Here is a 13,759-nt window from a genome sequence, read left to right as displayed (position 1 = left end):
ATGACTTCAAACTGGCACGTTGTCACTGTTGGGGGGAGGGAGAATTTTTTCGTTTTCTGCAAATTCTTTTTTATATATATATAAAAATGGTGATGCTTTGGATATGATGCTTATTTCTCATGAAGAACAGCATTTCTTGACGAGTACATTTGTTGTTTTTCATCAAATGTCTTTTTGCTTTAAATTAGAACATTCTTTATTATGTTAAAGTTATTTGGTAAAATGACGATGACATGGAAAGAAATTTCAGAGAATCAGTTTGATGTAGTAGTTGCAAAGGAATGGGTTTTAGACTTAGAAAACCCAGATTCTTTTCTAAATCTGTCTTAACATTACATATCCTTGGTACCTTTACTTCTTCTTCGTGAGCTTCTTGAATATACGGATAATAGTTGCAACTGTTGAATGATGTTGTAGAGACTGAGAGATCAAGGTTGCAAATTACTTAGCACAAAGCCTTGCTCATAGTAAATACCTTGTCAGCACTAGTTATTCATATAATTAGTAATCTGTAACACAGTTACAAATGGACATGTTAACGTGGTGGATTAAAATTTGCATCAAGCAGTGAACTCTGTGTGACTTTTGAAGTATTCTTCATTGTTCAAAATTGTTTTCTGAAAATCTAACACAGAAATGGCAGTTGTAATTTGTTGATTGGCCACTTCAGGACATTTTTCTTTTTTGGTAGGACAAAATTTTAACAAGATTTTCCTTGTTGAGATTACCCGGAGGCTCCATCCAGGACCTTTGAACCACGTGGGAACCACATGATTCCTTGTCCTTTTTTCAAAGCTATGTGTTCACTTTTATTCTGCTTTCATTTCTATCGTTCAGACCACCATTTCTCAGCCCTGAGCATACAGTGTTTTAGAATCACCTGAGAAACTTGTGAAAATCACTGGTGCCTGAGGCCCAGCCCTGAATAGTCTTTATTTATTTGCTCTTACAGTGTTGCAGATCTCTGGACTGGAGCGCATTTCTCGGATCTCCCAGCGCCTTCCTCTCTTCTCTCCTCTGTATGAACAGATTTCACCTTCTCCACAGAGCCGTGTTTGATCAGTCAGGAGAACTGAGGTTTGGCCACAGCAGCAGCTGGAGTGGTATGGATTGAAAGCAACAAAGGTTTGTTTCTTCAGGCCCTCCGTGCTCATCTTACCTCAGTGCAGGGCTCCACAGCCCAGCATCTTCACTCCAGGGTCCTGGCTGGCAATGTTCCTTTCCATGGGATGCTGCTAGTTGTCATATCAAGGGAAGAGAGCATAGGATGTTGGACACTGGCAATTAAATGCTCAAGCCCCAAAGTGCTCATGTACATTTATTGAAGAGATTTTGGTCAGCACTGGCCACCCAGCCACATCTACCTCTGTGGAGAATGAATATGTCAGGTTACAGTGTTTTCAGAAGGAGAACCCAAAGCCCTGGGGTCCATACGTGTGATCACACTCTACGAAGCTTGTCACGTGGCTGGGTCCCTCTTCTTTTTTTTAAATATACTCTTAAGAGTTTCATTTTTTCCCCATTTAGATAGGTTTACCAGCATTAGCAAGCGAAAATGCACAACACTGAGTTGGACTTAACTTCAGGTTTACTTAAGTACTTTTTGTAAGAGTATATCCTGTAACCTACATTTGCTTGTTCTTTGCTCCCCTCTTCTGAATTCTTATTGGAGTGTTTCGTACCACATAGAAATTTACCCCTTCATTGTACCTTGGCTTGAATTTTACATCTGAAGGACGCTTTGGAAGACATGTGGTCTAGCTTCCTTGAAGACTTTGGTTCTTAAAACTAAGGAGGATGACAAATTGTATATTTTTAAATAAAATGATTGCCTTAGTCACTTTCTCATTCCTGAGACAAAGCACCTAATACCTACGCATTAAAGCAGAAGAGGTTTACTTGGCTCACAGCTTAGAGAGGGTTCAGTCCATGGTCTGTGGGTTCCAGAGAAGGACGGCATGGCAGTAGTGCATACCAGTGGAGAGCTGCTCATGTCTTGGCGGTCAGAAAGCAGAGAGTGAAGGGAGGAGCTGGGGAGGGAGAAGCACCCTTGCAGGTCATGCTCTGGAGACCCCTCTCCTCTGACCAAACCCTGATTTCCAGTGGCAAACCAGATACACCACTCCTAATCCAATCAACTTCCAAACACAAGGGGTTGTGGAGGGACCGTTTTAGATCTGAACCATAAAGATGATTAAAAAAAAACCCAATGGTTTCAACCCATGCATCTTCCAAGTGAAGGATAAAATAAACTTGTTGGAGTGGATAGGTGCTGGAGGACAGGCATTTCTGCCTGTAGCCGCCTCACCCAGAGGGGCCCACATTTCACGGTGCATCTGCAGAATGGCCACCTGTTCTTCTCTGTTGGCCTCACGCCTGCTTGCACTGTAGGGTTACTCACAGCTGCCAAGAAGTAAGATCTATGGAGAAAGTGATATTACCCTAGTCATTCCAGAGTTTTACTGAATCCATTTTTACCAGGTGATAATGTCAGGAGAGAGACAGAGCAGTGAAGCACTCACGACAGTCACATCACATGGATGGCAGGAAGTATGCTACTCCCAGTGAAGGAAGACCTCCGAAGCCTCTGTGGAGACAGATGAATTTATCATTCCAAAATAGCAGGTGGGTCCTAGCCTGGGTGACAAGGCTATGTAACATTAATGGAGATTCCAAACTCCACGGCATCTGTATTAATGTAGATGCCATGTTAGTAGCCAAGGGTCCAGACAACGAAAGAAAAAAAGTCATGTGGATGAAACTTGGGTCTGTCTTTCCTGTAAGGAAAATTATTCTTTTTAAAAAGATTGTTTTTGTCTCTTCAGTGTCTGTGGTCATGTGAAAACCTCTATGCGATGCTGGAACAGACTTTGCTCTGGAAATCCATTGATCCCTTTTCCACGAGGGGTTATCTGACCTCTTTCTTTCTAATTTTACAGTGTCAATCTTTGAGTTAAATAATTTCAAACAGATTTGCTTCCCAAGAGCCCTTTTATTTGTGGGGGAAACCATGAAGAAACCTTTGAATAATGAGTGAAATGACAAATACCCTAAACCTCACAAACTATTAGGAATCAATTTCTCAAGCATCAAACCTAATTATGCTCCCTCCCATCCATTTCCATTCAGGAATCCCAAGATTAAAGAAAAGCAGCTGAAAAAACACTATTCTTGGTTGAGGTTCATGTACTGCCCATTTTCTGTTTTATGTAACTGCAGGATGGGGAGAGGAGATCACTTCCAAAATCTGCCCCTTTTACAGCCCAAAGAGAAACAGAATGTGCAAAGGAGTAATAGTCAGTGCTATCATGCAGTGGTGAGAGTTGATGGACTCTTAGAGAGTCCTCCTGTCTATGCTTCTCGAAGTGTCCTCCTGGGTACCAGGGGGTCTGAGTTATAAGGGACTGAAGAAAGAGGGATGGAGGTACAGCAGATGTGGCTGGCAGACAGGCAGGCAGGAGAATAGGGTCCAGCTGAGGCTTTGGTGACATGAGTGAGTGAGATTAGAATGTGTTTGTAAACGATCACATCCAAGTGTGTGAATGGTATATGAATATTTGTGTGTGCAGAAGAGAAGGAACAAGTGACATCCCAGGAGGGCCCTGGAGTTAGAAAGCAGTGACAGGAAGTTGCCTTGCTGAATGTGGTAGGTGGTCCCTGGGCCATTTCAACAGACCCAATTCGATATGAATCTCTGCATCTCTAGTATGTTGTCTCTGTGTTCCTGGGCCAGTTCCCTCCATGTACCCCAGTCTTTCCATCTGAGAAGTTCCATATCAAAAACATCCAAGGGAAGGACTTAGATCTGCCCAGTTTGAGTCTCGAGACTCTTTTTGTGACCTGGATGCTATGAATGGTCCACCCTGGGCTACATAGTGAGACCCTGTGTCAAAAAAAGAAGAAGAAGAAAAAAGGAAATGTATACTGTTCGTTCATCTGTTCAAATCTCCCCACCCTGGAAACTACCAGGAAAATACCTGCACCATTTCCATTTTCCTAGAACTGTAATCTTTCATGTGGATAATCTGATTGTAAACTCCTGAAGAGCAGGAAACACATTTTATAGTATTTCCGAATCCTCCGCTATTGCTTAGGAGAGTTCTTATAATATGCTAAGTATTGACTTGGTTAAGTCTTTGTGACCCGTAAGACTTGGTTAGGTCTTATGAATGGATTCATAAAGTTAAAAATCAGTGATGGCTTTGGGGTTACTTAACCAAAACCTTATGACTTTAGTCTTCCCTGGCAAATTGACTCTCCCAGTTTATTCAGTCAGTATAAGCAAACATGGAAAAGGAGTGGGAGGAATTTGCAAGCAAGATAGGTGGTTGAGGGGCAAGTTAGCTTGCTGGTTTTATTTGCATCTTAAGACTTAAAGTGTTGTTTTTCTTTTTCTTTTTGGAAGAGCCCATTTAAAAAAAAATTCTTCTTAGAGAACAATAAGATTCTTAGATTTTGGGTAACGTATTTTTACATTGTACACTGTACTTATTCAAAGTGATTTTTAAAAGTACCCGTTCTAATTTTTCATATAGCGCTTGGGGATTCAGATTCATTTGCAACACTGGTGACCACGTCAGTTTCTCTCCACCATCATAAATTCAGCCTTCGTCTTAGTTAGCAAAGCTAGTGGGAACCAGCCTGTCGAAAGTGCTGATTTATAATCTTGCTACGCCTATTTCTTACACATGGTAGTGCCCTCCCTCTTGCTGGCTTTCAAGACTGTGAAGCTCACAGGGAATGAACTGAGATGGTGGCTGAACTAATCCTGTCTAAAGTCTCTCCCCTGGAAGTGTTTGAGGGCAGTATTTCCTTTCCCAGTATGGATTTATGTAAACATTTGCTCCAGTCATGAGTAGCACATTAGTGCCTCATTCTGCAAAAATATAAAAAGGAAAAAGCCCTTTTCTGGCTTCTCTGTCTAGACAGAGCCTTGTCAGAGTCTGCCTGATCCTACGGCATTCATGCTGGTAATATTAATTGGTGGAAAATGAGCCAAGGAAAGACAACCCTATCTACCATTTAAATTTACTGTGCTTACAGGGTGGTTTAGAAAGTCAACATGCTAGGCAAGGTTTACATCTGACCAGGGAAATTGTTGTTTTCTGATCTGCAGTTGGCTATCGGCCACCTCAAACACAACACAGATGTTAGCTTTCCGAGGGTCGGGGTTATCACGGGGTGGGATGAATGGTCATGGCTCTGGGGTTTGCCACTTTTCCTCTGCAGATGAATAAGAGCAACTAAAATCACTTTTGAAGGCCTTTGGGCATGGGTGGAGGGTTAGTTTTGCAAAGCTGGAGAGACCACTGAGCACGGACAGACTTCCCTATTCTCAGATGTTCTGGTTCAGTTGTTTGATCTGAGGACAACAGATTCTGTTATCTCCAAGGGCAGAGGGTTAATGCCATCTCATAAAGATAATGACGATAGACACAAACAGGTATTCACTCTGATATATTGGTTTCTTATCAGGGATCAAGGCAAAAATGTGGGAGAACCAAAAACAGAGCTTGAAGTAGAATCAAAGTAATTTGTTGGTGTTTGAAGTAGGAAGCTTTCTATTAAAGTGTTTTCTTCAAATAGACTTGAGGTATACAATAGCACAGAACTGAATGAGGTTGTAAAAGGGGGACTTCTTTTGTGTTTGCTCTGTGTTGAGTGTGTGTAGTCCTGCTCCTGGGATTCCCACCCTCTTGTGTTTGTTTTTGGGGATGATTTGGTTTCCATTAGGTGCTAAGGATACTAGCCATGCAGCATTTCAGGACAGAGGCAGACTTGAAAGAATCCATGGGAAGGCAGCACTTGCCATGGAAGTGGAGGGGGTGCTCCAGGTGCGGAGTCTGTGCTGGGGCCTGTTGGAAAAGTCCTCTGACATCTGGCGGCCTGGGGAGAAGCAGGGGACTGCAAGTGAGTGAAACTTTCGCTGCACATCAGGAGATGAAAGGACATGGCCCTGTAGGGCAGAAATACATAGCTAGGGTGATATAATTTATTCTGGGAATGCATATTAAATTGTATTCCAGATACCAAGTTATATTTGGTGGTTGGCTAGAAAATAGTATACCATTCATCTATTTAAGGCTACAAAATCTCCAAGATGCCTTTTAAGCTATAATTGTCCATGAGAATACCCTCTCCCCGCCCCCACGCCATTTGAACAGCCTTTGTCCCCGGCTCGATCAGGATCGGAAATGCTCCTAGGAAAGTTATCTGCCTCTCTGCCCGTATCTGTCTGGCTTCCTTGGGCAGTCGCAGCTCCTCTCATCACCTCATCTTGTTTGTAGGAGACTCTGCCGCCCTTTGGCTTCACTTGGGTTTCTGGGCCGGATCTCACCCCACCCCCCTTTCTGGGTGTGGTTGTCCACCCGCAGGCCAGGCGGCTCTCCCCCAAGCTCCCTCTCGAAGTGCTGTTCTCTCCTCCTGGACATGCTCCCTCTGCTCCCAGACAGCCGGGCTCAATAGATCCAGGGCTCTTAACCTTTGACCTTCTCCAGCTGGAGCCTTCCAGCCGGACTGGTGCCTCTAATCGAGCTTGCGTGCCCATCGGGTGCTTTTATCTCCGCCAAGTATCAGCCATGTTGTTTTGGGATCATTCTGGGGTGTTTTTTCTTGCTTCTTCTCACTCTGCACTGATATGACCTCAGCAGTACTGTGCATGAAATTCTGCATGTGGTGGATGTGAGGATGCAACGTAGTAAATTTCCCTTTGTGGATTGTAGGCTCACCCCAGGACAGCGTGGATGAGCCACGCGCTTCCAGGCAGAGTGGACACAGGAAGGGCTTGAGAACATGGGCTCTGCTGGATGACGCTTCTCTGGGTCACCATCTTCTCAGGCCAGGTCCTGCCCTTCACGGTCTCCTTCACCAAGTGATCTGACAGAAAAATGAGTCATTAGGTTCACAGAAATGTTAGGCAGCAAAGACGTTAATATGGAAACCCAGGTCAGAACTTTGTCCCATTTTTTAAAATGTGTTATCATTGCTCTCTAGTGGAAATTTTTCTCTCTGGAAGTTGTCCAGCTGTGAGTCAGGTTCTTTGCCTGAGAACATTGTCCGAGACAGCAACAGAGCTATATTTTTTCTCCTACCTCCATTATTTTTTTTTCCTTCAAAGGAAAAGTTTAACTACTTTATCTGACCGGTGGATTCCAGTCTGGGGTTGTAACTGGCAGAAGGACGCTCTCCGGTTGGGAGTGAGAGGATGGAGGATTCTGTCAGGACCCAGTGCCTATTGGGTCTGGAGGGCCGTGGGTTCTCCCAGATTTTGCTGGGTTTTATTGATTTGGATTTGTGTGGACCTGGTATTCTCCACTTAGCTTGTCTTGTCCTTGGAGAAGTGATTTTTCATGTGCTCACTCTCTGTCACACACTATGCAGAATGCTTTATTGTCTTTCTAAGACTCCTGTGAGGTAGAAGCAGTGCCCTGGTTAATACATTGCTATTTTATAGAAAGCTAAGCTTAGGAGAGTGACATGATTTTCTTAAGCTTACATAGCTGGTTAGTGGCAGACCTGGGGGATGGAATCTAGTTCTGTCCCACATCAGTCATAGTTTTTTCGTCTGCATGTTGCCTCTACCTTGTTAACTGCTTATATAACTAAAGTCAAGTTCTGTTATGTCCATGTTCCTTCTCTCCAGTAATTCATATTTAGAGATTTAATTCATGTTTTTTGTCTAATCACAACACCCAGCTAGAATTATAATCTTAACGACCATGTGAGTATATTTTCCCACAGGAGTGAAGCTCCCTGAAGCCATGACCGGGGATTAGGTTTCTCAGGATACTGACAGTGCCCGATGCAAAGGAGTGGATGGAGGGAAAAGACCATAGGCTTGAGATTCCACAGAGGCAGAATCAAAGTTCAGTCCAAAACAGAAGAGGAACAGAACTAGCTGTCAACTATAATAAACAGAACGTGAAATGTGAGAGCAGGTTGTGAAAAAAGGATAATTAAAACAAGGTAAGAATACATTTGTAAGGTGGATGTAAAATTCTGAAAAAAAATAAACAAGAATAAATAGCTTGTTTTGGCTGAGATGACAAGATTCCGGAGTATAATGAAAGTACATGGCAATATATCTTTATTTTGCAGTAAAGTTTTGTTTCTTTGTGTGAAATGTTTCTGTCAAAATGAGTTTAGATCAGTTTTAAAATTATCCTCAGAATGATCTATAGAAATGTGTTGAAAAGAGAAGAGATTGTTCTCCATTATTTATTTCACTACAAGCTTTAGTTTTATCTGTCTAGTCATTTGATATTGATGAATTGTAGGACATAAGTAAAGCATATATATATATATATATATATATATTATGAACATGATAGGATATACTTAGCCCATTTAAATGACTTATTCTTAAATACATTAAATGACTAGTTAGTATATAATTTACGTATTATTCATCATTAATGTAGTTCATGTTAATAAATTGCAGTTGAAAATATTAAAGCATATTTGAAAATCATGTAATTAATATCTTTGGATGTATTGCAATCATATTACTGCTGATTAATCTGAATAAATGATGCAATCTTCATTAAATTAAGTATTACCTAAGGTGTGCCATGTACAAACTGCTTTGGCAATTAAAAAAACACGTGATTTATCTAGGGAAGATACTTGATAGTAATTAAATTTAGGTAATGAGAAAGATTGAAGTTGACGTGAAAATTGCCAAATGAAGTTAGCAGAAGGAAACACTGTAGGTTGGATGGCTACACCTTATTTAATGGCTTTCTGAGAAGCACTTTGAACCATTCGTGTGAATCATAAACACAGTCAGGTAGTGGGAATGGATACAGTCTCTTAGTAGAACAATTAAGCATGAATTAAGATGCCTGGGAGAGAAGAGTGGGAAAATAATTTGGGGCTATAAGGTGGAGAGCTTTCACTGTTAGGGTAATAAATTTGAACAATGAAAAGTTATTGAAAGTTATAACAGTAACTTTTTATCAGATGGTTTATCTACCTCCACCCACAGTGTATTTATTGATTGTCTACTACATGTAACAGGCACCATGTTCAGTGTTACAAGGGAATAAAAATTAGGAGTCATGATTTCTATTCTCGAGGAATTTCCAGTCTGTATTGTATACCTAACTAGTTTATGTTGGAGAAAATACAGGTATATAAATGACTATTGAATAGGTCAGAATATGGCAAGATTATAAGAGAAGTGTAAAATAACATTATGATACAACAGGGAAAAAAAGAAATTGATTCCAGCTGGAAAGATCAAGGAATGTTTCAGAAATGAGTAGGCATTTAAGTTGGTTCTTGAAATATGGGGGAAAACTTGACAACACCTTCTCTGGGAGAGGAACGTGGTTTTTAAATAAGAAAACTAAGGACATAAGGGTAGGAAATTTCAGAACAAATTAAAGTCCTGGAAAAGAATTTAGCTCAGCTGGAACCTGAAGTTTTTAAGGAGAAAGAGAAGAAGGTTAGGGCAGAAGAAGGAGGACTGAACATGGAAGGGCCCTAAGGCCAAGCTAATAAGCTTGAGAGCTTGGGCTCATGCCCTGCTCATCAGGACACACATGGCAGATGATAAGAATTAGATCTTCAGGGGTCAGCAGGAGAGGAGATCTGTTAGTGAGAGGAGGAGTCAGATGGGGGAAGCCACGGGCAGAGGAACTGCTGGGAGCTGTCCCAGCAGTGCCGGCAGGTTTGTGAGGATCAGAACTCAGTTCTTAAGCAGCCTCACACCAGTCTACCACTTCTGTGTGGACAGTGGGAATGTTAAATAGGAAACAGGCTTCAAAACCTTTGTAGGGTATAAGAGACAGGATTCATGACTATCAGTTACATGTAGGGATTAAGGTTAAGGAGAAATTAATAATAATTTTATGACTCCAATCTTTAACCTTAGAATAATGTCTATCTTGAAGTGAAATAAATCATGGAGAAAGTATAATAGAAGAGTTATCACAATTGCCTGGAAATACATAGTGTATTTGCGTCTGAGATTTCAAGATGGTGGGCCAAGCATTTTTTGTTTTTGTTTTTGTTTTTTTGAGACAGGGTCTTGCTATGTACTTCAGGCTGACCTTGAACTCACTCTGTAGTTCAGGCTGGCCTCCAACTCATGGAAATCCTCCTGCCTCAGCCTCCCAAGTGCTGGAATTATAAGCATGCACCACCACACCCAGCCAAGCATGCTCATTTACTTGTCTTCCATCCCTAGTCCCACTGAAATAACAGTAAAGTAGCTAGGACAGACATTTGTAACAACCAAGGGAAAAGAAGGCAGAGGTCATCAGCAGATGACAGTTGCACAGATTTCTAGACAACAGAACACAGAAATGTGAAAAGGGAGGCTAGGAGGAGGGCTGCTCACTCGTGACCCAGGGAAAAGGAAGGAAAGAGGGTCCAGGCCCAGGCTGGCAGGTGTGGAGGACAGGAAGCTGAAGTCGCGGCCGGAGGTTGGTCTGTGTGGCGTGGTAGTGAAGGGCTGCAGTGAGAGGGCACTGGGAGTCCTCTGCGGCTGGAGTAGTCAGCGCGGCCCAATGACTGTATCGCTTTTGATTCATTTCGTGGTACGAAAGAACCTGGCTCCGAGGAACTTCATCTGTCCGGAGACACTGAAAGCTGCAGAGAAGCATTGTCTCCACTCTGGGACTGAGAACGCCCCTCCACATTAAAGTCTGCCGAGCCCATAACCCTGTCGCTGACCACATTGGGTATGGCTGTTCATGCCCCAGGGAAAGGTGTACTTAAACACAGCACCGCAGAAACTCCTGCCTGCCCCACAGGATACACCCAGACCTTCATTCTTACGCACAAATGAACATTCAGGGTATAACCACTGTGGGAAAATGAGCAGGAAGAAAATGGGCAAGATAAGCAAATGTATATACCTATCTGTGAATAATATATTTTACATATATATGTAAAGTACATAGGTAAAATATGTTGGTATTGTTCAGATCTAAAATATCCCCTGGAAGCTCTTGTGTGGAGACTTAGTCCCCAGCACAGCACTGTGGCGGGGGGCATGGGTTGGATCCCGAGTTGTCTGACTTTGTCAGTGGATCAGTCTGCAGGTGATGAGAATCCCACAGCCTCATCGGCAGCTGACGCAGGCAGGGTGAGGGTGCTGTCTGACCCCAGGCTCTGCCTGTCTGGCTGGCTTCCTGTTCTTGCTGCCTCCTGTCCACCACCCAGTGAGCTGCTTTGCTCAGTCACAGGATCCTCAGCATCGTGTGCTGCCTCACACAAGCCCAGAAATATCAGAACCAAATGTGTGTCAACTGAAAGTCTGGAAGCTGGAAGCCAAATAGGCCTTTCCTCCTTTAAGCTGATATTTTGAGTTATTTTGTCATAGCAACATTATGCCGACTCACACACTCACACAACATACACACACACACATCATTGAAGAAAAAGAATTTAGGGAACAGAAAAATTTCTGTTGTGTTAATATTGATATTTGCATTTGAGAAAATGTCACATCTATAAAATTAGAGCTAGTTTCCATGAGAAAAGATGAGAAAGTCAGAAATTATTCTCCAAAATTATAAATGATTGCTAAAATGTAAGACTCCTAAAATGTCAAGTAGAACCTGAATCACCACAATGCAACAGATGAGATATGATAAATTTGGAAGGTGTAACATCAAATTACCAGGAATACTAGAAATAGAAAGCAGAGAATAGAGAGGGTTGGATAACAAGAAAATTTCCCAGAGCTGAGCATTCATTAAGGGGTATGAAGTATGATACCACACAGACACATTCACAGTGAAATTTCAGAACACATGGGGTAGAGCTATGACCCGAGGAAAGTTTCACCAACAAAGCCTTTCCCTGAAAGTCAGGGGACATTAGGATTTTTGACTGCCACACTGGGTGTTAGGATGCAATTGAGCAATCCTTTGAAGTGCTGAGGAAAAGTTATTTTGATACAAAACTTCCAGACCTAACCAATCAATCAAGTATTAGACTAGAATAGAGACAAGAGACATTTTTAGACATAGAAGGATTCGAAATTACCTACCATGATGCCCTTTGGGAAGGCAACGGACCAAGAAAGAAGTTACGGTGATTAAACTAGATACAAAAAGTAGGAAAACCTCTTCCTACACTGCCTGTCACACTGCCTGTAGAAGCATTTCTGGGAAAAAGTAGATTTTGTTATACGGTCGAGGGCAGATTTCGGGATATACTGGAAGCACATGCTTCTTCTGTTTGCGAGGGGGAAACAGGATGATTAAACACCTCCTGTCCTAGGCCCTCCAAACCAAACCCTAAAGGTTCAATAAAGTCGTGGTCCACGTAGAAAGCAAAAAAAAAAGTGACAGCATTTGAAATGGTTGCTGCCACACGATCAGAGTATCTGTTTGGCTGGGGTAACAAGTTCCGTCCTTGGGGTTGAGCAGCTTGGCAGCAGGGGACAGGTGAGCAGCATATGTAAGCCGGCATGTTCCTTGGGCTTGTGGTAAGTGATATTAGTCCTCACGACATAGATGCTTTTTATTTAATTTTTTGTAGTCAATTTATATGCCAGACATTAAAGAGAATTGTTTCTAGTACATAGTATATGTTGTTAGATTAAAGATGTAACAACTAGACTTAGAAGAGAAAAGGAGTAAGAAAGTTGGAGTGAAGGAAGCAGGAGGCAATGCCTTCACTGGGAGGTGACTAGATCGTAGCAAACATCGACACAATAAGGAAGGGATGGTGCTCTCGAAATGTTTAAAATGTCCTAAGTGACCCATAGAACTATTACTAAGAATAATCATAACTACAACATATAGGATGGATGGGAATGATGAAGTGAGCTACATACTCCGTTTTCATAAGCTCATCTTTCACAAGCTCTTGAAAAGTTAATTTTATTGGTACATTTTAGATGTACATAGTGTTACATATGTTCATCCCAGGGAATCTGTACCTGTACATGGTAGATCTTGATTCTTCTTTTTTTCCCATTCCCCTCCCCTCCCTTCAACCCCTCTTCTCCTCCTTATTTACAAAAGCTTTGCTTCCATTTTTCCTTCTGTTCTCTTTTTTCTTTTCCCTTCCTTCCTTTCCGCTCCCCCCTTCCTAGTTCCCCTCCCCATTTGAACATTTTCTTCCTATTGCTCAATATCTACTATGCATTTTGGTCCTTCTTTACCCTCTCAGTTTCTCACACTAGAGAAACAATGTGATATTTAAACATGTGTCTGATTTATTTCACTTAAGAGTATGATCTCAAGTTGCATCCGTTTAGCTAGAAATGTCACAAGCAAATCCTTCTTTATGGCAGAGTAGCACTCTATTGTATAAAAAAACACATCTTCTTTATCCATTAATCAGTTGATGGGCAATTGGGCTGTTTCCAAGATTTAGCTATTACAACCTGTGCTGCTATAAACATGGGTGTGCATATATTGCTGTGGTATGAATCTTTTAATTTGGGGAGAAGATAGCCAGCAGGGGAATAGCTGGGCCAGATGGAACCTCTAGTTTTAGTTTTTTGAGGAATCACCACACTGATTTCCACAGTGGTTGCACCAGTCTGCACTCCCACCAGCAGTGGTGCAGGGTTCCTTTTTCCTCATAGCCCCTCCAGCATTTGTTACTGGTTGATTTCATGACAGCAGCCATTCTTTCTGGGGAGAGATATAATCTCAGCATTGTTTTTTGTTTGTTTGTTTAAAAGTTTTGTATTGTGTCATACAAACTGTCTTCATATACAAGTGCATAAGGGAAAAACGTCTCCCTTATTCCCAGACATTTTTGCTGATACATCACGAAGTTAAAACAA

General features: G+C 41.9%; 1 long non-coding RNA gene across 1 annotated transcript; it reads left to right on the top strand.

Annotated features, from left to right (window-relative positions):
- The first annotated feature begins 890 nt into the window (after positions 1–890).
- On the top strand, positions 891–8,287 carry LOC110348473 (uncharacterized). The gene is made up of 3 exons (XR_002393736.2): positions 891–1,125; positions 2,482–2,625; positions 7,741–8,287. It is a non-coding gene; the product is annotated as an uncharacterized LOC110348473 (long non-coding RNA).
- Positions 8,288–13,759: the final 5,472 nt, after the last annotated feature.

Source organism: Heterocephalus glaber, unplaced genomic scaffold (assembly GCF_053883595.1).
Source record: "Heterocephalus glaber isolate CG9 unplaced genomic scaffold, H.glaber_assembly_v1.0 deba00001465, whole genome shotgun sequence".
Classification (NCBI taxonomy): domain Eukaryota; kingdom Metazoa; phylum Chordata; class Mammalia; order Rodentia; family Bathyergidae; genus Heterocephalus; species Heterocephalus glaber.
Note: the sequence above shows the minus strand (reverse complement) of the source record. Positions and strands in the feature narration are given on the sequence as shown.